Raw genomic sequence first — 25,924 nt, forward strand, 5'->3', positions numbered from 1 at the left:
TTGATTCTTTTTCTATGTATTTGGAGTTTGGCAATATATTTACCAACAATAAGCATTTAGGATCTGAAGAAACTTTGAAATTATAATCAATTACTGTTATAAAAATAAATCATCAACTACCCAGCATGATAGATTCTTTTTGTATAAATAAATATTTTAGCCAATATATAATTTTTCTTTTGAGGATGTCTAATAATAAAACAACAAATATATTTGTTATTCCTGAATGGTAAATGTAAATAACATTTCAGAATGTTATGGTATCTTGGGTAATCAAAGAGTCATTAATTATTCTTGAGCAATTTCTAAATAGGTTGAAAGCTATAGATATTGTTTTGAATATTACCTAATTCTATGATACTCTGAAAATGCATTTTTTCTTTTCAAAATACACTTTCTCACTACTAAAAATTACATAATCAAAATATCTTAATTCATCAATATGTGCCACAAAAATATATTTAAATTGAGTGTATTTAAAGCACGTTCACACACATTTTTGTTAAAAATGTTATGACACACGTAAACCTTCGGGGAAACATATCCGCAATGTGAAGGAAACAACAATGTTCATAGTCTTGAATGTTTTCAATTCTATAAACTACCCTAGTAAAATTTTGAAAGACAAAAATTAGTAAAATCTTATATGATATAGGCATTTATAAAAGTGAGATGAAAAAGTAAAAAAAAAGAAAGAAAGAAAAAAAGAAAGCAACCTGTCTAAAAGAGAGGGACTAATTTAAGGAAATCTTGATACAAACCTAAAACATGAGACAGGCCATGAGAACTATAGTTTTAAAAGTAAAAAGAGGTGTATAATACTTTGATTTAGAAATCAAAATATACATAAAATGCACGTGTATTTATAGGAATATATTATCTATTATATATTATTATGTTCACAGCTATGTAAACACTAGGAGAAATTTCTAAAGACACAATGGAAAAATATCAGTATGATATAATCATTGGGTTACATTGGATTATAATTATAGGTTTATTAACTATATTTTTTACTTTCTACTTTGTTAAATTTTTATTTTTTATTTTTCAATTTCTAATTTTTTATTTTCTAATTTGGTAAATTTACTGCAATTGTTGGATTGCATTACCTTTATATATAATATAAACTTTATATATGTATATATATGATATATAATAAAAGTCAACCTAGCTTTAAACTGAAATAAAATATACTAAATATATTACAGCAAGGCTCCAATGCATTGCTTTCTCTTTTCAATTCATATATATTTTTTTCAATTCATTGGTTGGCATTAACACTTGCAAATTAGGCAAAGTAATAATTTCACCATGCTTAAACCATTTATTGATATTTAATTCTACATATATATGTGTGATATAAGTGAGAGTGAAGGTATGGTTAAGAGAAGAAAAGGGAGAGGCTATCAAACACTGTAAGTCTTTCAGACCACTGAACCCAAATGTACCTACACAATTACCCAATTACTTGGAAGTGACTGGGCCATTGTGGACAATAGACACAAATGTATTTCAATCCTATTCTTTTCATCACATCATTCTTTTTTTTAGATGTTACAACTTACACTTTAAAAGCCCTCAATGTTCAAATTCTTATCCTTTGATCTTTTTTTCCCAACTAATAAGGAATATATTTTCTTTAACCTTTATTTATAAACCCCTTAATGTTTAATTCATTGCTTACCCTATCATCATCAAAAGGAAGAAGACAATTAACTATCCCTTTTGGGGTATTTATATTTTTCAACTAAAATAGAAAAAGTAAAAATAGAAATACTAAGTAGAAACTATTTTCTTCATAGTTTAAGATAGCCCTTGTAGTAGTCTATTTTGTAAAAAAGGATAATTCCTAATTTTTAATATGAGAAATAAAAATGTTAACTCTTAGTTATCTAAATATAGATTATCACTTTAAAAATTATTTTCTAATTATTTACAACTAAAAATCATTCTAGACTGACTTATTTATGGTATCTAGCATTCTTCTAGATCTCCTTTCTTCCTATCTGTAGGTTAGTGTCAATATTTGTTAAAAAAAAAATAATAGTGTTTAAGCCCCACTGAAGAGAGAGATTAGGAGAAATTAAGAATTTCAACAAGGTAAAGACAAGCTTCAGGTTTTGATACATACATTGACTGTCTAATGATGTACAAAGGTCATCTGGTCTTGGAACTAGTAGTCCCTTTTTATAACCTTTTAATGATTCTTCCTTAAATAGCATAACAAAGAATTTATCAAGGCTACCTGCTGAGGAGCCATCAACTTCCAGCAGATAGTGGGTCTTTATTCCTTGTAGACATTCTTAAAGCATTGGTGTTCACTGTCCTCTTTCTTTTTTCTCTACCTGGGCATGTTCCCTTGGAAGAGCCATAAAATGACTATCTGTTCTGTGACTGGTTCCCTTTCTCCTTTTAAATGAGACTCCAGCTGATTGGTCATCCGTGATGATCTACCATGTAGGGCTCAGGAGCTAAGATATATGCACACTCTGGCCCGTCATTACATTCTACTCTTATCGTTTTCCACACAGGGTTCCATGAATTTGTGTTTAGAACTTACTCAAATTGGTTTAGCAACACAGAGGCAGCAGCTCTCAACCTCAAAATTTTCCTAATTAGAAAATACATGTCTTTTTTTCCCCCAAAGTCACATTATTTGCCATGGTATCGACCAAGATATTTTTTCTCCCCCATTTGCTCCTCTCCTTTATTTTACAGATATTTCTTTCCCCTAAAAAATCAAATTCGTATTTCCTTTAGTGTATGAAAAAACATGTCAGGTAACTTCTATGTTCCTTATAAAAGTTAGATTTCAAACTTGATCAGGCTCTAGAGACTCTTTTAACCTTATCAATAAATGGTTACAATAAAAGTGGACTTCTCTTACAAAGAAATAGAAGGAATAATAATTTTCAATTATCTCATATTTTTACATATGCATGTCTTCATTCATTCATCAAGCACTTACTAAATGCCCACCATGTTCAAAGACTACTTATGTTTTGAAGATGAAAAAACAGAAGAGAAAAGATCTGTCCAAAGGAAACTTACATGTATAAAGGGAATGTAACAAAGAAAACACATACAAAACTTAATAATTAAATAATAACATAGCCAAGATAGATATGTTAGAAACACAAACAAAGTCTGCCTAGTTTTACATAATGGAAATTAACTGAGGGGTTATACTGGGCCAGCATCTTTTCAAATTATCTTGTTTCTTATAATTCTGTATGAGCTAAGTAATATCATCTATAGAGATAAGGTAACAGACTCAGGAAAAGTAAATTTACCCAGGAGTACATATCTAGTGTATATTATATCTCAGAATCAAACCAATGTCAATCTTATTCAAACCTCTCACTCTAGATTCCAATGGTAATTAATTTGAGCCTAGAAAGATGAGTAGGTATTTGGCAATTAAACAAAGTAGGGGAGGAATATAGTCTCTAATCCACTGAAATATGTTCAAATAGTATTTTCTATTCCCATAAAACAGAAGTGTTCATTTCTCTTACAAGGTTGGTGGTGGTGATACTAAGACCCAGACCTTATATAGCCCTATTCTAAAAACTTTATATATATTATTTTTTCTATTGCTCATTAACACCATGAAGGCACACTGTTCATTCATTTTATGCTGGAAGAAAGAAACAGGTTAAGTACGTTGTTTAAATACATACATCTGGTAAACATTAAAGCTGGAATATGCAACACAGGCACTATGCCATCCAAGTCCATATTCATAACTGATGTGCAATCCTGCTTCTTTCAGAAAGTTACAGGCAATGTGAGTTTGAGGATTAAGCAATGGATAAATCATTAGAGAATTCAATTTAAGGTATTGTTTTTTTTTTCTCATGAATGCAAACAAGAATCATGAAGAATAGACAGATTTTGGTGACCCTCTCTTGAACACTGAATTCATCCTTTGTATTCATCTAAATGACACTTACCACTCTACTAGATGATTGTATGTTTATATATTGTGACCTCTTTCTTTTCCCCACAGTCACTACTTCTCAGGCTATAGCTCCTTGATGCAGGAACTTGCTTTATTGGATCCTCAGCACCTCCTTTGTCCTCAAAGGCATTATGTTTATCAACAGGAAGGCCAGATAAAACTCCAAAAAAAGAGGTCCAGGCAAGAGATGCTGAGACCCTAACCAATAGTTATAGCAAAACAGATGGGAATTAGGGAATATGTTGATAAAATAATTAAATATAATGATTGTCTTGGGGCACCTGGGTGATTCAGTAGGTTAAGTGTCTGACCGGCTCATTTCATGATCTTGGGGTTCACAACTTTGAGCCCTGCCTTGGACTCCACGCTGATAGCTCAGAGCCTGGAGCCTGCTTTGGATTCTGTGTCTCCCTCTCTCTGTCCCTCCTCCCCTCTCAAAAATAAGCACTAAAATATTAAAATATATATATAATCGTCTAGATATGGGTTGGAAGAGAGGAAGAATCTAAGATGACTGACAAATGTCTGGTGGGAGATGGGGATTGTGTGGGTGGTGGAATCATTCACAAAGAGAGGAATTTTAGGAGTTATTAAGGGATTCGAAGTCAGTATTATCTCTTATTGATGCCTTTAAAAAATATATGAATTCTGGGGAGAAGCTAGGATTTTGGGGTTCCCTCTCACTATTGTACTGCACTCTGTTCAAGGGTGAGGTTTATGGTGAGAGTGTGTCTCAGCTTTTTCTATTGGTTTCAGTGTGGATACATCTTCAGTTCATCCCATGTGTAGGAGCCATTCAACTAGTTTTTGCATCTCACTCAGATAGCATTGCTCTGTGTGTTGTTCAGTGTGTAGCTGTATGTGTGCACTGCATAGCAGAGAAACTAAAAAGACATTTTTTCCCAGAGAAGATACACAAATGGTCAACAGGTACATACAAAGGTGTTCCATATCACTAAACATCAGGGAAATACAAATCACAGCCACAATACAATATCACCTCACACCTCTTAGAATAGTTATTATCAAAAAGAGAAGAGATAACAAATGCTGGTGAGCACGTAAAGGAAAAAGTAACCCTCATACACTATTATCGGGAATGTAAACTGAGGCAGCCACTATGGAAAACAGTGTGCAGTTTCCTTAAAAAAAAAAAAAAAGAACTACTATATGATCCAGCAAGCCCACTTGAGTATATATCCAGAAAGAATGAAATCGGAATCTCAGAAAGATATCTGCACATCCATATTCACTGCAGCATTATTCACATTAGCCAAGGTATAGAAACAACCTAGGTTTACACTGATGGAAGAATGGATAAAGAAAATGTGGTGCACACACACACACACACACACACACACACACACACACACTGATTATCATTCAGCCTTAAAAAAGAAATAAATTCTGCCATTTGAGACAACATGGATGAGACCGGAGGGCATTATTCTAAGTGTAATGAGCCAATATAGAAACAAGATATTGCATGGGATCATTTACAAGTGGCATCTTAAAATCAAAAATAGTCAAACCAAAAGAATGGTTTTGGCAAGGATTGGGAGGTGGAGAAAATAGAGGGGGGTTGGCAAAAGTGTACAAACATTCAAACATAAGATGAACAAAGTCCAAAGATCTTAATGTGTAACATTGTGACTATAGTTGATTATACTGTATTTTATTATTAAAATTTCTCAAGATAGTGGAACTTAAGTGTCCTCATGCACATACACACACACACATACAGAAGGTAAATATATGAGGCAATGGGTGTATTAACTCTGTGGTGGGAATCTTTTTTGCAGTGTAGATGTGTATCAAATCACCTTGATGTACACTTTTAATCTATGACAATTTTATTTGTCAATTTTATCCCAATAAAGCTGCAAAACAACAAAACAATTTCTATTGTACAGCAGGCACAAGTCAATTTCTAACATTAATTTCATTTTTTTTTTTCAGAATTTAGTGCACACAGGTATGGCCACTAAAGGTTTCTTGGAACGAATGGAAGAATTAAAGACCGGCAAATGTTTGTGAAAAGCAGGCACTACTTTTGGATATCATAAAAAATGAACAATTCAATCAAATTGCTTGTGTAGGGTATTTTCACAAACTTTCTAAGTCCTGTATTTTTCTTTTTAATTGTGGCTGGGTGGAACAGCTCCTTTTTTGGGGTAAAGGAGAAGGAGAGCACCCTATAGCTTTTAAAACTTCTTCTCTGATATTGGCATTTAGCAGTAGTACTAACAGCTTCATCCTTTGGAAAAATTCAAGAAAATCATGTCCTTGACGGGGTAGAGCTATTGCTTGCTGGAGTGAGAGCAGCTACCGTATCTTCTGATCTCATCATTAGCAATGAAACTGGTAACCCACTTCTGCAAATTGGCAGATTGAGTACGGAGTCTGAGGAGCAAAGTGGTAGCCTTTCCTTTATCTCTGCTCCAGAGTTAAGAGCAGTTCCAGTTTTTTTTTTTTTTCTTTCCAGTATTGCTATGGTACAGCAGTGAAAAATCATAATAGAAAAAAAAAGACAGCTAATGATGAAAAAGCCTCTGTGAAGTTACAACAGAAATGAGCCTATATTATATCTGGGGACTTACCTGGGGACTGTCGGAGTGGCTCTCTCAAAACACAAAATAAAAATATCTTTAATTTTGGTGGGAGGTCATCATTTACTATTATATTCCAAGTATGATGCTTTTTAAAAAATATCAAAGAATCAATTACTATTTGATCTTAATATTTGAAATGTCCTAAGAATGCATCAAAAGGTTTCTGTCTTAAAAACATTTCTGTTCCTCCTCCCAGTGTTTGGTTGATCTGTCATAGCTTTGTACAGGAGAAAAAAGTAAAGGCGTAGGAAAGGTGGTTAAAGACAAAGCACAGACATTCAATCCAGTCAACTTTTCACTTGTCTCTTTTATAATGTCCAAATAAGCGAATTTTTGCTACAATGTTCACTCACACTCTGGGGGCAACTAAAATTAAAATATACTTATGTCCTCTTTTCAAACTTCAGGACACGTGTGCAAGGACTTGTTGCCAGTGAAACATCTAAGTATCAGCACATAAATGAGGGAGCGAGTTCCCAACTGATCTACCCTCTTTAGGGTAGATTTCTTACATCCAGACAGACCATCCTTCTGAGGGCTTTATCATTCTCTTGCCATTACAGACATCGATTTCTAGCAGTCAGACAGCTCTTATTTTATTTATTTATTTTCTCTCAAGTTTACCTTAAGGAGTGAGGGATAGGAATGTCTTTTTTGTATGTTAGTAATATATGAAACCTAACTAACTGTTTTGATTGGTTTATAGGCCTAAACAGAAGCAAGTCTAGTTGTCTAACAGAATATAGTCTGGACTGACATCTTCCCAGGAATAACATTTGCTGCTACTTATTCCTCACGCTGGGACCCCTCTCTGCCTCTGCCCCCTCATATCCATCTTCCTGCTCTTTACTCATGGAGCTTCAGTTCCCCATCTTCTCTCTCAGTGTCTTGAACATGGCAAGTCCATTTTTGTTTCTTTTGCAAAAAGATCATTGCATTTGCTTTCTCCCTTGCTTTTAATGCTTCTCTCAGATATTTGCCTGGCTGCTCCCACATTTCACGTGAGAGCTTAGAATTTATCTTTCCTGAGCACACTGGCTGTGCAGAGCCCCTGTCACATTATTCTCTTACATTTCCTCAGTGGTTCTGGTCACAATCTCACAATATGTACTTATTTGTATTTGTATTCTTGATTGTTCCTCTTCATTAAAATGAGAAGAGAAATGTGTTCTATTTGTAAATCAGAATATACCCAGTGCTTGGAACAGTTCAGGCATATTAGCACATAATTTTGAATTAATTCATTAATTTAAATATAGTAGAGCCAAATTAAAAAATGGAACTTGGAGCTTGGTTCCAACACCAAATAACAGAGTATAATCATTTGCAGCAAATTATTTTAAATATACAGGCACCTGGGTGGCTCAGTTAGTTAAGCGTCCGACTCTTGTTTTTGGCTCAGGTCATGATCTCATGGTTTGTGGGATCGAGCCCTGCATCAGGCACTGTGCTGACAGCGTGGAGCCTGCTTGGGATTCTCTCTCTCCCTCTTTCTCTCTTTCTCTCTCTCTCTCTCTCTCTCTCTCTGCCCCTCCTTTGTTCACGTGCATGTGCTCTCTGTCTCTTTCAAAATAAATAATTTTTAAATTAAAAAATAATAATTTTAAGTATAAAATCATAAGTGGTTAAAAAGTATCAGTACAAGTTATAATTTTACAACAGCAATCTTAAGATCTCTTCAGTAGAATAGCTTATCCAACTCCAGTGTTTAGGGTCTTTATTTGCTAGCTGAATACTCCTGAAAGCCTTCATCCTAATGTATATCACAGATATGGAGGCACCAAAGTCTTTATACCCCGCTCAGTGAATATGACATTGTATATCTTCTCTTGATCTCTTTATCTCAGTTGGAAAAATTAATGAAAATATAGTGTGATTCTGTGTTTTCTTTATGTTTTAGAGATGATTTGCATAACAGTAGGTGCTATGATATTTTAGGATCTATAAAGGGTTTTCTTAACGGAAGTAGAAATTTAAGTATATTTTTGAAATATCATGAGTGGTCTATTCTATGCTATTCTATTCTATTGAAATTTTAAGAGCAAATGTTCATGGAGCACCTGGGTGGCTCAGTCAGTTAAGCATCTGACTCTTGATTTTGGCTCAGGTCATGAGCCAGGTTCACATGGTTGATGAGATCTAGCTCTGCATCGGGCTCTGTGCTTGGAGCATGGAGATGTTCTCTTGGGATCCTCTCTTTCTCTCTCTGCCCTTGCCCCACTTATACTCAGTCTCTCTCTCCTTCTCTCATTCTCTCTCAAAATAAATAAATAAGCTTTAAAAATAAGAGAAAATGTTCATAGGTATGTTTTATTTTATTAAATAATAGAAGACTTGAGTCCAGAGACAAAAACATGTCTAAATTTACAAAATGAGTCAGTTTGGCAAATGAGTATGCACAATCTAAGAAATCTTTTGCCAAGTCTAGTGAACCTCCCAGCAGAAGCACTGCTATGTAATAATGATTTTGGAAAAAGCACAAGTAAGAGCAGAAATGATGGTGGCTCCTAATTCAGCTTTGGCTGACGAGCTAAATGAACTGGCAGCATTTATAGGACAGGGACAAGGAGGAGAAACGATAGCCAACTTTCTATGCAGACTAATACAACATTTTCTTTAGCAGAGTAAAGTGGTGGAAAGTTTATTCCATTTTCAGATGCCTTTTGTTCAGTGCTTCCTAAGTGCAGTTTGCCATGGAATATGTCTATATGCTGGAAAGTTTTAGTAATTAGGAAGAGCCTTAGCAAACTTGCAGTAGTTCCTCTGCACTAACGTCAGGTTTGATGAGCGCTGGCAGGTTTTGGATCCCTTGCACCAGGGATTAGCTATTTCCAAAGGTTCTTAGTAGAAGAACCTACAGGTCAAGCCACGTGCCTAGGCCAATCAATTCTAACTCTGATTCTTCAAGGTACCTGCAGTGCAGGGATGTGAAACAGAAAATGAGAGTAAAGTAGAGGACTGAGTATTTATCCTATTTAACATTCTGGTTAATCTACCGTGAATCAGGACTAGACAAAGGTAGGGGCAATATTCTTTTGAATTCCATCTCCAGGGACTAAACATAGACATACATTTGGGCGAGTATTTTAATTTTATAGTTACTTTTTACAGAAACAACCTCACCACATTTTATTATTCTTTTAAAAAAGACTTACTACTCTGACAAATTCCTAACTAATGATATAATTACTTCATTAGGTAGCATAATTAGAAATTACTTGAAGTATAAAGAGTGCCTGGTAAAGAAATGCTTAATTTACTAAATAATTTCAATTCAACTGATTATTAAGTTAAAATCAGAAGTTGCTGAAAACCTCAAGTAATGGTTTTTACCAGTGCCACATGATAAAGTAATTGCTCAATTAGCAATTAGTTACAAATAGCCGTGCCCTTTATTTTTACTTAAAATAAGTAAGCTGATTTCCATTCGTCAAAAATGAATATTAATTAGATGCAAAAGTAAAAAACATCACACCTTGTTAGTAGAACCTACAGCCACACAGAAGCCTGTCTGGTTTTTGTTTTTGTCTTTGTTTTTTGGTTTTTGTTTTTTGGGTTTTTTTTTTGAATTATGTATAGAAATAAGAAACTTTTTCTCCTTTACTCAAGAAACATGGGAGAGAGGGGGAAATTCTGTCTTAAGCTTGATTTTTCTGACCATCCTTATTAAAGTGAACTAAATGAATTTTTACTATTTAGAAGATAAATACACCACAGAATGATCAACACAATAAGTCTGATTACCACTGGCCACCAGACATGGTTATAATTTTTTTTTATGCTAAGAAATTTAAAAATGTACTCTTTTAGCAACTTTCAAATATGCATACAGTGTTGTCAACAATGATCATCATGCTGTACGTTATATCCCTAAGACTTGTTTATTTTATAACTGGAAGTTTGTACCTCTTGACCCCCTTCACCTATTTTACTCACCCTCGAGCCCCCTCCTCTCTGGCAACCACCAATTATCTTTTCTGCATCTATGAGTTTTATATTATATTGTTTTGTTTTTTAATTTTTTTGAAGGTTGTTTACTTATTTTGAGAGACAGAGAGAGTGACCCAGGGAGGGGGAGAGAGAGAGGGAGAGAGAGAATCCCAAGCAGGGGCTTGAATTCATGAACCCTGAGATCACGATCTGAGCTGAAACCAAGCTAGCCAGGAGCCCCTAGGTTTTGTTTTTTAGATTTCATGTATAACAAATCATAGGGAATTTGTCATTATCTGTCTAACTTATTTTACTTAGCATGATACCCTCAAGATCCATTCATTTGGAAATGGAAAGATCTCCTTCCTTTCTATGGCTTTCGGCTATTGTAAATAATGATGCAACAAATATAGGGATGCATATGCCTTGTGAAGTATTGTTTTTGTTTTCTTCAGATAAATACCCAGAAGTGGATTTGTTGGATCATTTGGTATTTCTGTTTGGAGTTTTTGGAGGAAACCTGCACACTGTTTTCCACAGAGGAGGCACCAATTTACATTGTCACTAACAGTGCATGAGGCTTCCTTTTTCTCCACATGCTTGGAGACACTTGCTATTTCTTGTCTTTTTGATAATAGCTATTCTAAAAGGTGTGAGGTGACACTGCACTGTAGTTTTGACTTGCATTTCTCTGATGATAAGTGAGATTGAACATCTTTTTATGTCCCTTTTGGCCATCTGTATGACTTCTTGGGAAAAATGTCTGTTCAGATTATCTGCCCATGTTTTGATTGGATTTTTTTTCCATTAAGTTGTATGAGTTCTTTGTATATCTTGGATACTAACCCCTTATTGGATACATGATTTGCAAATATTTTCTACCATTTTTTAGGTTGAGATGTGTACTATTTTTTTTTAATTTTTTAATGTTCATTTATTCTTAAGGGAGAGAGAGACAGTGTGAATGGGGGAGGGGCAGAGAGAGGGGGAGACACAGAATCTGAAACAGGATCCAAGCTGTCAGCACAGAGCCTGACACAGGGCTCAAACTCATGAGCTGTGAGATCATGACCTGAGCTGAAGTTGGATGCTTAACTGACTGAGCCACACAGGCGCCCCGAGATGTGTACTATTTTAAGTTATGTTATTGCTTTATACTCAGAGTATGTTTGAAATGAAAACCCAAGTTATCATTTCTTGTGCATGAGCTTCTTAAAGCCAAGAAGTATGTATTAATGATTATATGTTCTTGGGCACTTGAACAATGCTTGTCATATAGCAGGTGTTTAGTGGGGGGGGGGAGGAAGAACTGAAGGAGGAAAGGAAGGAAATAAGAGGTGAGAAGAAGAATAGAGAGGGAGAGAAGTAGGAGAAAAAAGGAAGGAAGGAGGGAGGGAAGTAGTAACTAGGGAAAGAAAAAAGTGGAGAAAAACAAGGGGAGAACATAAGCTGCTTTTAGTCTTGTATGTATAATTTAGATAGAATTCACCAAAATTGGAGAGTAAGTTGTAATTATTGGAAAAGATATTGATGTATCATTCCCTAAAGAAGTCAACTCAATAAAATATCACCCTACCATCTCCAAGTGTCTCTTCTTAAATTTTGATGACTATTTCAAAAGAAATACGTGTTTGTATTTGGTTAATTTATACAATTTTGCATTAAAATTAAATGCCTTCTTTATAAGAACTAACTTCAAAAATGGAAACAAATAGTGTTATGGATTATGTATGTGCCAAAAGTATTTGTACACTGGAATAGCTACGGGGATTCTTAATTCAGTTTGTATCACCTTCTATCACTAATCAAATGGTTTGCTGACGGCTGAGAACCTTGAGAATTCAAGTATATTGATATCTGTTACTTAAACATGAATATAAGTTTCTTTAACCTTGAAAACTATGTTTGTTTATTTTTAAAAGAAAACAGTAAGATGTCTATTCCTCACATTCTGTTTGAAGATAAAATGTATTTACCTGATTTTACAGACTGACATGAATGGAGTGTAGAAAGCACAAAATTTCATTATTTATAATGCTTTCTACATGTTTTACTAATTATATGATAAAATAAGAAAGAATAAAGAATATCAAATATTTTTATAATTTTTTAACTTGATTATAGAAATTATCTCACTTTTCAATTTATTCCCACTTATCTTTAATTACTTTTGATTTACTGAGTTAAGGTAATTTTCACATTTATTCCAGAGGCTGATGGGCACCAATGGGGTGAGTGAGTGTACCAGCAACACTCACATGGCGTGGAGGCAAGCCCATAAGTTTCTCAGTGAGCTCATTTCTGCAAATGAAGTATGCAGTTAAGTTTCATGCAATATGACAGGGTATGTGTGGTCTTCAGGGCAGCAACAAAGATTGAGACTACCCCAGTGAAGAGGTGAAGAATGCAGTGGGGGAAAATAGAGATGATAAAAACATACTTAACACTCTAGAGCACAGGAGTTTGTTAAGTAGTTTGTGAGTTTCTTTGGAGTTTGGTGGAATCAGCATGTAAACAATCTCAAGATCATCCCCCATGTTTTCACATTCAGATCACCAAACTGGTGGCATCATTTGAGAGTTTTGAGACTCTCTTATCTGTTTAATTTGAAGTAATCCTTCACTCTCTAGCCTTATTCCATCCTACAGTATGTCTAGTATTTCAAAACAACAACAACGATAGCTACCAAAGATTGTGCCAGGTCTTATACAGTCATTATAAACATCCTCTTTCAAACCCTATAAGGAAGCTAGATTGTGTTCTGTTTATATGAGGAAACTAGTATTGTGTAGGTGTTTGAAGCAGGTAAAATTTTTAATTGCCATTTCATATGCTCCATTTGGTTGGTGGTTCAAATATTCTGAATTCAGTTCAACAAAGTATACAATGAGCATCTACTATTCTGCAAAGATTCAGCTGGCCACAGGGGGAAAAATAAATGAATCCAGAACTGCATATATTTTTCATATGCAGAGTAAAGTAGAATTATTAGTTGCTTAAAATAGACTTGAGAATGTTAAATTACTGCAGTAAGATGCATCTTAATGATAATTATAACCCTAAATATCAACATTTTAAAAAATGTTACTTTTTAAAGCAAGTGCTTATGCAACACATACATATGCTATGTACTGTTCTAAGTGCCTAGAATATTTAGTCTTTTAATCTTCATAAACAAATCTACAAAGAAGGAACTATGATCTTTCACCAAAAAGGAAACAGACACCAAGAGATTAATAAGCTTGTTCAAGGTCATACAGTAGAATGATGCGTCAGAGATTTGCAACCAGGCATCCCGACTCCAGACTCTCCTTAACCACAACACTGCACTGCCTCTGCTGGCTTGAGCTTCCTCCCACTGAATGTTTATTCTCTTGAGATAATCTGTACAGTTATCCCAAACTGACTATGCTGAGAACACTAGCTACCTAAGATACTACACTTTCTTCATTCACTCTTCATCATGTCACCTTCATCCTCCTTATTTTAAATGCATTTCTCCAGGGATATGGTCATAGATAACTTTGCTTTTTATGTGTTTGTGTAAATTAAGTATCCTTAGAAACTTGAAAGAGCAAGACAGTAACTAGAAAGGGCATATTTAAATAGGTTATTAAACACCAATGTGATTTTTCAAAAGCAGGCAACCCCTACAGATAAACATATACACTCCTTAAGTATATAAATTATTTATGATTTTAAATATCTTCTCAGAAAAGTGAAAGAGATTTGTACCAAACGCAGAGAAATTTAAGACAAGATTAGTCTTTCTAGGGACTTCTTCCATCCTTTTAATTCAGCATGTATGCTTTTTACCACATACACACTCTGACTTGCTCTAGTGTATACTGGAGAAAGGGAAACTATATCTAATGTTTATTGAATGCCTGCTAGCTAGCAGGCACTTTCACATATGGCTTCTAATTCTAACAATGATTGATAGTATTATTATTCCCATATCATATATTGAGAAATTGGGGCATTGGTGGATTAAGTGACTTGCCCAGAGTCACACAGCTGGTTAACATTGGGCAGCAAATTCTAACCTAGGTTGACCTACCCTAGTGTGCCAGGCTTGTCCGGACATTAAAGAAAAAAAGGACAACAGGAATGTAATTGAGATAACCTTTCTGGACACATAGACTCTCTGAAGCGTGCATATTACTTTTTTTTATTTCCCTTGTACTTATTTTATTTGTAGATTTTTTATTTCTCAAGTAGCATTTTGTGGCCAATATTCCATATTGTCTATTTATCTACAAGGTCATAATTTGCATTCTTCCCTTTTGCACTTGAGCTAAATCTGAGATTTTTTGCCTTTTCCTTTACAGTCTGTGCCTCAGAAAAGAAACAAATGTATTTAACAATACACATGATATTACAAGCGCCACGAGTAGTCATGTCTCAGGGTCACTGTTCAGCTCACACGGATCCCCCTTCTCTGTAAATTGCCTGTGCACAAAAGGGAAAACTTCCAACCACCTTATTGTTTCTCTATGGACGTTTTTCTTCATGGTGACTAACAGATTCAGAGGGGGCATACCTGGTCCAACCTGGGTCAGTCAGGAGTTTTAACATTTTAATATGAGAGACAGAAACCAAGAGTTATTAGAGGTCAGTTCATGCTCACTTGAATACTCTTGTTGTGTAAGCCATAAAACTCTGTTGAAAATTTCCCAGAGCAGCCCTGGTTTAGCTTTATCCCTAGATGTGCATATTTGTTTTCTAATTCATTTTCACTTTGGATCTGATGAGCTACAACTTTCTATTGCTTGCCATGAAGAGCATGTTTACTCCTAGATAGCTATGATTTTAAGGATATCAAAAACCTTGTGGAAAGATAAATTCCCCAAATGAGAAATATCCATAATGGGAAGGATGACCCACTGGTAGATTTAGGATTCACGTATTTTGTGATAATAACTTCATTACATGTTAGGTGTCTTAACTAATTTTACTATTGCTGCTGTAACAAATTACCACAAACGTAGTGGCTTCAGCAAAGCAAACATTTGTTTTTCTTCCACTTCTGGGGTCAGAAAGTCAAGGAGTCAGGAGGACTATGTTCCTTCTGGAGTCTTCAGAAGAGAAATCTGTTTTCTTGCCTTTTCCAGTGTCTAGAGTCTGCCTACCTTCCTTGGATCATGGTCATTTCCTCCATCTCCAAAATGCTTCATTATAATCATTGATTTCTTATTTATATCTATTTTTTCTGACTTTTGTCCTCCTACCTCCCTCTTATAAGAACCTTTGTGATTATATTGGACCAGGAGGGATAATTCAGGATAATCTTCCTAGCTTATTTTCTTAACTTGATCATATGTGTAATGTCCCTCGTGAGATAACATGTTGACAGGTTCTGGAGATTAGGATGTGGATATCATTTGGAGCTGTGTGGATGACTTGGGGGGGTCATATATAGCCTACCACACTATAAAATGTAGACTATTGTGGTATTGGTAAAAGGACTGCTGAGAATGATGTTTTGCATTGTTTTCAATATATTAGCAAATCTCATTAGACTAGTAAGGCTTCCTAGGATTCCACAAACCAAAGAAGGTTTTGATTTCTATGCTTTACCAAGAACTCTCAAGAGAGGACCAATGAAGAACAACACAAAATATACGATCTTTCTATCACTTCATGTAACAAAATATCTTTTCTTTTTGACCTCTTTTACAGAAAAAAAAATTGGTAAGTTCAAAGAGAGTGAGAACTCTGGCATTTGGTATATTTAAGTTAGTGAACCTGTCCAAGATGATTTACAAGTTAGTCTGCCACAGCCCCCATCTCCAGCAGCAGTGAAAGCGAGCACTCTCTCATTCACATCCCCATCAGGGACAGGGATGGGCCCTTTATACCTAAATTTCTGCCTGTTTGAAATAAAGCTGGATTTGGAGAAAATGAAGTAAGTGAAGTGTCCTCAAGTTTTAAATCAGTCAACACCCATGGGTTGTGTATGCTCTTGTGAACACACAACTTGAATCACATTTTAATAATGTTCTTACTGTCCTCCAAAGATCAGATCCATCCAAGACAAATGCAATGTCATTTTATAAAAAGCTTCTATAATGCTCAAGGAACACCATTAACTTTGTGAGTTGGTGCAATAGAGGAAATACAATGTTCTTGGTTTTAGTAAACACAGCTTGTCATTAAAAGTTGATTTTTTAAAGGAAAAACATATCTGGATCTCCGATTGAATAAAAATGAGTATCGAATGACATTTGAAGTTTGTTGAGCACGAGTAATTAAGGCCCAGATGCTCTACTTGACCCTCTGCCTGCACACTGTCAAACGGTCCAGATTGTCAACACTTGTTTACAGCAACCCTGATCAGAGAGGTCCATAACCCCAGGTTCTTAATACCTACAATTGTCAATCACTACAAACACAGACTCTACACCAGTGACCTTTGTGAAGCAGAATAAGCTCTGACAGATTTGATAATAGTGAAATATCCTAGGGCATGCCACACTCACTACTATGAGCATTCACTTTTTTAACCCCCCCAGTACTGGTAAATACAAAGTCAGCACTTCTCTCTGATTTTTCCATCACCGCTAAAGTAAAAAGGAGTTTGGAGACTATAATCTGAACACAGACAAAACTCACTTTTAACCATCCAAATACTATGTATGCTAATCAAGTAATACATTTCCTTCAAGAGGCCCCTCTGTGTGAGATAGTGGAAAAAAAGCATGGAATTTATAGTAAGATACAGGAAATTCAAGTCGTTTTTCCTGTGTGTGTGTGTGTGTGTGTGTGTGTGTGCGCGCGTGCATGTGTGTGTGTGTGTTTTATACAAGTCACTTAATTTTTGAGTTTCAGGTACTGTACAATAGTTTTAGGAATTGTTAGTATTTTTGAGCACTTTAACATATACATGGTTCCAATTGCATTGACTAATAATCTTCAAAACAATCTTATATAGTAGATAATATGATTATCAATATTTACCAATAAGGAAACTGAGGCTTAGATAGAGTAAGTAAATTGTCCACAGTCTTATCAACAGAATGATAAACACACTTCAAAAAAGCTTAGATTCAACTGAGATTCAAGATACTGACTTTCTTGAACCTTTAAACTCAAAGTAGATTATAAGATTTGTTGCACAGAGCATTTGATGTGGATATGATGTGATTCAGTCATCACTATTAACTACTATGACTATGGTGTTAGGTAAATTATTTAACCCCAATTATTATCAGTAAACTCATTTTTTAAATAAAAAATATTATAATGTTTTCTTTGTGCATTAAATGAGTCAATGCATGTGAACGCTGAGTAAGGTGCATGACACAGAATAGAAGCAAATAAATTATCATGTCCATTCCCTTCCTCTCCTTTTTTGTTTGCAGGTAGACTGGAAAAGCAAATAGTCATCATTCCAAATTTTGTATCCACCCTTTAATAATTTAGTGGATGAAATTACTTAATCCTCTTTTATTATCACAGTATGGAGATCATTATATAGATTGTGGGAGACATTAAATTAGACACAATTTGGGGTACCTGGGTGGTTCGATTAGTTACGCATCCGACTTGAGCTCAGGCCATGATCTCACAGTCTGTGAGTTTGAGCCTCGCATCAGGCTCTGTGCTGACAGCTTGGAGCCTAGAGTCTGCTTCAGTTTTGTGTCTCCCTTGCTCTGTGCTCCTCCCCCACTCATTCTCTCTCTCTCTCTTTCTCTCTCTCTCTCTCTCTCTCTCTTAAAAATAAATAAATATTTAAAAATTAAAAAAAAAAAGTAGACATGGTTTACACACACTAGCCTGTGGTTGGGATGGATTATGAGTTTAACAACTTCTGTTCTCTCTCTGTCAAAGTGACTCCTATACCCTGCCATGTAATGTGTTGTTTAGTTGAATGGGTATTAAAAAACGTGCAGGTGCAAAAAGAGATGAAAAATGTTTACTCCTTAACTTGACAAATATGCACCAAGCAACAACTTTGTGCAGTTATGGTACTCTGAAATGACAGTCCTTTCTGGAAAAAACAAAAAAACAAACAAAACCCAGACTAGGTTCACCGAACTCACATCCACAGTGGAGAGACAGAGATGAAGCAACAATTATATAGATGATTAGTATGTTACATGCTAAGAAGAAGAAAAACAAAAAGGAAACTGGGATGGTGTGACACTTAGAAAAAGGGTGTTTGGAAGGAAGGGAGCCAACCACGCAGAGCAAAAAAGTGTCCCAAGCTATAGAGTATCAGGAAAACAAGTTCCATGTGACAAAAATTACTTAAGGGGTGAATTTTGTTTCTTTTAAAATCAACTTTCTCAAGAAAAAAATTACATAAAAATGCACCTATTTTGCATGTATGATTGGATAATAGTGATGATACATTTTTAAGATACACTTTTTGTAATTGCTCCCAGAAATTTTTCTTTTGATTTTGAATAATTTTAGTTTATTAACAAAATTTCTTGCCCTTTCACAATGAGTGTGAATTATTTTAAAATCAGCTTTCTTTGCTCCACTTCTTTTTTCACTTTTGCCTTTTTCTGTTGTCTCTTCATTTCACTGTAACTTGTCTCGATAATATATATTTTCCTCATATTTTCTTGTTTCTGCCATCTTACATAAATACATATAAATATATATTTGCTTCTTCCTTTTCTAGGTTTTTATCACTATAAATAATTCTGAAATCACACAAATGTGCACACGTGCACACGTTTTAAAGCTGTTTGGGAAAGCTCCTTGGGAAAAATTACTCTTATATGACTGCTTAGTCAAATGTGTTCCATTATTTTATTCATAGTTGGTACCAGGCTGTTTTCTACAATGGCTGTCACAGCCCCCATCTCTAGCAGCAGTGAAAGGGAGCACTTTCTCATCCACATCCCCATCAGGGACAGGGATGGGCCCTTTATAGCTAAGTGTTTGCCTGTCAGATAAGGAATAGTGACACTTTTAAGACTGCTTTGATTTTACTTCCTTGATTAACACTAAGTTTGGGCATCTCTTCAAGTTTCCTGGCAATTTGGATTTGCTTTTCTGTGACATGCCTATTAATATGTTTTTCTTCATTTTTTTCTTTCATGTTGTTTATCCTTTCTTATCAATCTTTAAATACTTCTTTTATTTTTTATGCTTCATAGGCAGATTTTCCTGTATTAAGTATTATTTTTACACTGATAGTATTTTTTAACATTTTTAGTATTGTAATTATGGGGTTTACATTTAAGTATTTAATTTACCTGGAATTTACATCGTGTATAATGTAGGACAGAGCCTACATCTTGCCTTCTTCCAGATGCCGATCCATTTCTGTCAGGACCATTTATTGAATAATGAATCCTATTGCCACTGACTGGAGACATCATTATATATTAAACCCTCAAATGTACAAGGATCCATCTCTAGATTCTCTTTGAAGGATAGTTTTAGAAGACTAGTGAGCCTATCTGTCAGTACCATAGTGAAAAGGGAGACAGTGGCATTAAATGCACTTGAATAAGAAGATAAAGCCACATCACACAGGGCCGTGTAGACTCTTCTAAAATAAATTCGAAGGAAGTTAATCCAGTTAAAAAAAATTATATCTGTGGTGCCAGTGGCTGATATGGGAGAAAGGCGATAGGAGAAAGAAGACCCATGTTAAATGGCCAACTCAGAAGTCCAAACAAAACATAATGTGGCAGAAGAGATGGAATAGGATTAATTCAAAATATTTGGGGCCTTTGGGTAGTCGTTTGTTATCTAGGGTAATTTAGACAACCCAGATATTATCGGTGCTGTACCATAGTGAGCTGAGCCGCAGTGAACGGGTGTATAGTAAATTTCAGGTTTCTGAGATGCTTAGAGAATAGTTTCTAATAAATCAGAAATGCTAGTTACCCAATACTTAATCAAAAAACTTCTGTGTTTTAGCATTGCCTGTTGATGATATTTCCAATTTGTATTCATCACCTTTCCTGAGATAGTTAAGTTCAGTTTATTGAAGGTAATTGAATCTTTCATGATTCAGAATTCGCAATGCCTCAGGGACATCATTCTAAACATCAATCCTCATTTTATGGCCATAGATCAGACTGAAACTCTAGTGAATATAAGTAAAACTCTGGAAATTGCATTTTTACCAAGCCCTGATATTAAGCTGGTTTTTTATTTCTTTTTTGGGTCAGTTTAGTTTTTTTTTTCCCTAAAAAGCTGAGGGTGTGACAATTTTGGTTAACTGAAGTTTCCGGCTTATTGTCATATTTATAATGCATTAGGGGATACAAATCCTTTTTCTTAAGGGAAATTTATTTCTGTTTTTTCCAGTTAATTCAAATACAATGTGGAGGCTTTAGTGAGAGTATGGGGAAGAAAATGATGGGTAACATAGATTTTTGTTTTAGACATTAACAAAATGATATCAAGTTGGATTTTGGCCTGAGGAAACAGAAAACCTGAATCGTCTCCGATATCAGTCAGCCACTCCTCTCCTGCAGTTCAATATGGAGGTTTGTTACTGTTAGGCTGGGGCTCTGAACCAAAGTGTGTAAGTTTAATAAGCTACAGTGGGAGAAACGGGTATTTCTTTTTATTTAAACACAAGGTGGTCTCAAGTCTAGAAATGCAGGTGTAGAATACCCAGCCTTTGGCCTTTGACACCCAGACTCAGCAAGTTCTCTTCTAGCAGCAAGAACAGGCAACCCTAGGTCATATGAGTCCTCACCAAGTAGAGACAGTTCAGGAAAGAACTTTCTGTGATGTTTAGGGGAAAAGTATCTAAGCCTCAAACTTAAAGATTTTCAGGAGGGGGACAGTGCACATGGAAGTAACCTTCAGTTGAATCTACCTTGACTGCTCACATAGATAAGGGGACCAGCTGTGTCACATTTCTCCAGACTCACAGCAGACAAAGAGATACAGAAAAAGACAAAGAGACAGATGTCAAAATTAAGATGAAAGAGACAGTTTTTGAGAAATGAGTGGGAGGAGCCCAAGCTACTTTATCACTTCGCATTTATCAAAAAGTTCCAGAGAGAAAAAGCCACCTATTCCCCAATATAGACTACCCCTCCAGCTAATGATGCACCACAACAAAAAGCCATCTAATTAGTGTCCTTTGATCGATCCAATTAACACTTTCCTTTGGTGGTGGTACTGTGTGGTAGTGATGGGTGTCGTGATAATTGGAGAAGGAGAAAAAGCTAGAAACTTTAAACTCTTTTCTCTTTAAAACCAACAGTATACATCTTACTAAAGAATGGTACTTCTTTAACTCAGAAGGCAATGCCCTTGGAACAAATGCACAGCTTTAGGATAGGTGTTCAAGGAGCAATGAGGATAAAAGTCATATCACTTAACTAATCTGGTGAACAGTAGCAACCTTGGAGATCAGTGGAAGATCAGATGCTCCAGAAAGATTAATAACATGTTCTATAGCCATTATTAAGATGAACAAAAGTATAACTTATTAGGGATCTGAGACTGAATATTCGAAGTAATTTTGCCATGCATTAGTGCTTTCTAGAATGTCATTTTAAAAAGAGGAGAGAATTAGATATGGAGAGGGAGCAAAAGGGACACTAGGCAAAGAGCAGGGGTAAGATAAGAAAGACAATAGAAAGCATATTAGAATAAAAGTGGTGACTCCCTGATCCCTTCCCCCACCCTGCAGCCCACCCCACCCCCTGCCACTGCAAAAAAAAAAAAAAAAAAAAAGAAAAGAAAAGCCAAGAAAGAGATGGAAATGGAAATATTCTGAAGCATTACATTTCACCTTGATGAGGCAGGAAGCTTCTAAGGGACTCGAGCATACTAGGTGTTTGGTTTTCAGTCTAGCAGCACAGAGGCTGCACCCTGCCATAATCTGAGCAGCTTTTCCTGCCACCAGGGTCAGCCACTGGCTATCCAGTCTTGAGTAGGGGCCAACTCACTAATGTCAACTGGCCAAATGCTACTTCAAGATGTTCTTCTCAGCCCAGACTACAGAATGACACTAAGCATTGGTGAGAGCTCGATATGGCTCTTCACATTAACAAAATGTTTTGTTTTCAGAAGAGTCATTATTGAGTGACCACCGCTTCATGATCTACTTATGGATGACTCAGACATTGACAAAATGCTTGGCTTTCACCAATAAAAGAATATACACTATAAATTTAATCTCATCATTTTTATATATTTTTTTCAAAATATTTTAGCATTTTTATTTAGAATATAAAGTAATATATCAGGGCACCTGGGAGTTCAGTTGGTTAAGGGTCGGTCATGATCTCACAGTTCGTGGGTTTGAGCCGGCATTGGGCTCTGTGCTGACAGCTCATCCTGGAGCCTGCTTCATATTCTGTGTCTTCCTCTCTCTCTCTGCTCCTACCCCACTCACACTCTCTCTCTCTCTCTCTCTCTCTCTCTCTCTCTCAAAAATAAACATTAAAGAATTTTAAAAAATAAATAAAATAAATAAAAGTAATATATCCATGGAGTAGGATGATCTCTCTTCCCATTTTCAGGTTCCAGTTATCTACTACTGAATTGTCCCAAGGAGTTTACACTGACTTTTATTCCCATTTTCTACATAAGAGAAAAAGGAACTAATGTAATGAATATATTTTTTATTAAAAAAAATTTCAATGTTTATTCATTTTTTTTTTTTTTATTTTTTTTCAACGTTTATTTATTTTTGGGACAGAGAGAGACAGAGCATGAACGGGGGAGGGGCAGAGAGAGAGAGGGAGACACAGAATCGGAAACAGGCTCCAGGCTCTGAGCCATCAGCCCAGAGCCCGACGCGGGGCTCGAACTCACGGACCGCGAGATCGTGACCTGGCTGAAGTTGGACGCTTAACCGACTGCGCCACCCAGGCGCCCCTGTTTATTCATTTTTGAGAGACAGAGAGACAGAGCATGAGTGAGGGAGGAGCAGAGAGAGAGGTAGACACAGAATCTGAAGTAGGCTCCAGGCTCCAAGCTGTCAGCACTGAGACCGACGTGGGGTTTGAACTCACCAGTCCTGAGATCATTACCGGAGCCAAAGTAGGATGCTTAACCTACTGAGCCACCCAGGCACCCCACATAACGAATATATTTTAATATTTGCCTCTTCCCTTACTCCCCAATGCTAAATTGTTTAATTGTCTCTTTATTAACTAATCCCACAGCTGCCTCCATACTTTTTCCAGGGTGAAGGCTTGGACCAATTCCCTCTTCAAATTTAGTCACCAGAGTCTCTGCAGCACATTGTCGACACGGTTTCAAAACACACATACACCAAATTTGTGCCTCCTATTCCCTGACAGGTAGCCACTCCCACTTTGCTCAACTCAGTAGTTGATGTACTTAATTTTTTTTATTTGCCCAATGTATACATGTTTGTGCATGTGTTTTATATGTATTTCATTGTCTGTATGTCCAAGAAAGATACTATTAGATTTGAAAGGAAATTGAGAAGTTATTTTGTTAAATCTTTTTTTTCTTTCTTTCTTTTTTTTGTTTATTTATTTTGAGAGAGAGAGAGAGAGAGAGAGAGAGAGAGGAGAGAGAGAGCACGCACCCAAGCAGAGAGGGACAGAGAGAGAGGAAGAGAGAGAATCCCAAGCAAGCTCTGTGCTGTCAGCACAGAGCCCATTGCAGGGCTTGGTCTCATGAACCATGGGATCATGACCAGAACTGAAACCAAGAGTTGGACACTTAAGGGACCAAGTTCATATTATTGGGATTATTAAAACAGAAGTTGTCAAGATATTTCTCAAGGTTGTGGCATATAGTTTCTTATCTTTAAAAGATGTTAACAAGGGCATCTTCCCCCATTCATGCTCTGTCTCTGTCTCAAAAATAAATAAACTTAAAAAAAAAAAAAGCTGCTGAGAATTCAACTCAGGTTTTTTTTTTTTTTAATGTTTATTTATTTTTGAGAGAGAGACAGAACATGAACAGGGGAGGGCCAGAGAGAGAGGGAGACACAGAATCTGAAACAGGCTCCAGGCTCTGAGCTGTCAGCAGAGAGCCCGACGCGGGGCTGGAACTCACGGACTGTGAGATCATGACCTGAGCCGAAGTCGGGCGCTTAACCAACTGAGCCACCCAGGCGCCCCTCAACTCAGGTTTAAAAAAAAAATAATAACACCATAAAATAAGTAATGATATTTAATGAATTTTGACCATCATCCATATCTAATAAGTTAGTAAATTTCAATTTGGCACAAATTGTTCTTACAATAGTCATAATATTTCCTTGTGCTTGCAATTTGATTTTTTAGGTAGTCATAAAACATTCACTTAAAAATTCTTTCTATGTTTCTCCAATGGATATATTTAATATATGCCTTCATATTAGTGATTTGCATTGTTCAATCTTATTGAAAAGGGATACATTCATTTCTCACTGCATTGCATAAAGTTTCGTGCTATAGGACTTGAAGAAACCCTGTGCTTTTGATTATAATATTTCATGTACTCCTGAGAGGGATCAAACATGCAATAACTAAAGGTTCTTTGTGTAATAAATGAGACCCGGTAAACAGCTTCTATCCCTTATTTTATCAATAACTTGTACAAGTGTGGTATTTAAATACAATGTTTAACTTATGAGAGTAAATATTCTAATTTGAAAAATTAATATAATGTCACCTTCCTAAAGAAATCCTGTATCTATGGTGATGTGCATGCATTATAAGGTGAATAAGAATGCTTTACAAGACAAAGTGCTATATAGAAATATGAGTCTATTGAATCCTGCATCTTCCACAGAACGACACTCACCCTCTCAACAAGGATCCCAGTGGTGCACAAGAAATATGACCTAAACAAATAGGTGATATCTACCTAGTCTCTGTTTTGAAATTCGCTGGAAGAATTTTTCACATTGATGGGTACTATTTTATTTCATTTGATACTTTCAATGCCTACTGTAAAATTGCAACAGACCAAGCTAATGTTTAGGTCCTATGGATAATATCCCAAGTAAAAAATCCTGCCCAATTTGTTTTAAATAATTATAGATTCATAGGAAGTTGCAAAATATGTAGAGTGGTCCATGTACCTTTCACTCATGTTTCCCTGTAACAACTTGAATAACTGTAGTACAATATCAAAACCAAGAATGGACATTGATATAATTCACAGAGTTTATAGTTTATAGTTCTGTATAGATATAGTTTTATCATATAAAGATTCATATAACCTTGAAAGCAATCAACATACACAACTCTTCATTCCACAAAGCACCATTGTGCTACCTTTTAATAGTTATACTTGTGCTGCCCTCCCTCTCTACCACCTGAATACAATAGAACTGACTTCACAACGTCCTATAAAGCACAAGAAATCAAGACATTGTGGTATTGGCAAAAGAATAGACATGTAGTTCAATAGAACAGATAGCCCAGAAGTAGACCCACGCACAAATATAGTCAACTGATCTTTGTCAGAAGAGCAAAGGCAATTCAATAAAGAAAGGATAAAAAGT

This window comes from Prionailurus viverrinus, chromosome A1 (genome assembly GCF_022837055.1).
Source record: "Prionailurus viverrinus isolate Anna chromosome A1, UM_Priviv_1.0, whole genome shotgun sequence".
Taxonomy (NCBI): Eukaryota; Metazoa; Chordata; class Mammalia; order Carnivora; family Felidae; genus Prionailurus; species Prionailurus viverrinus.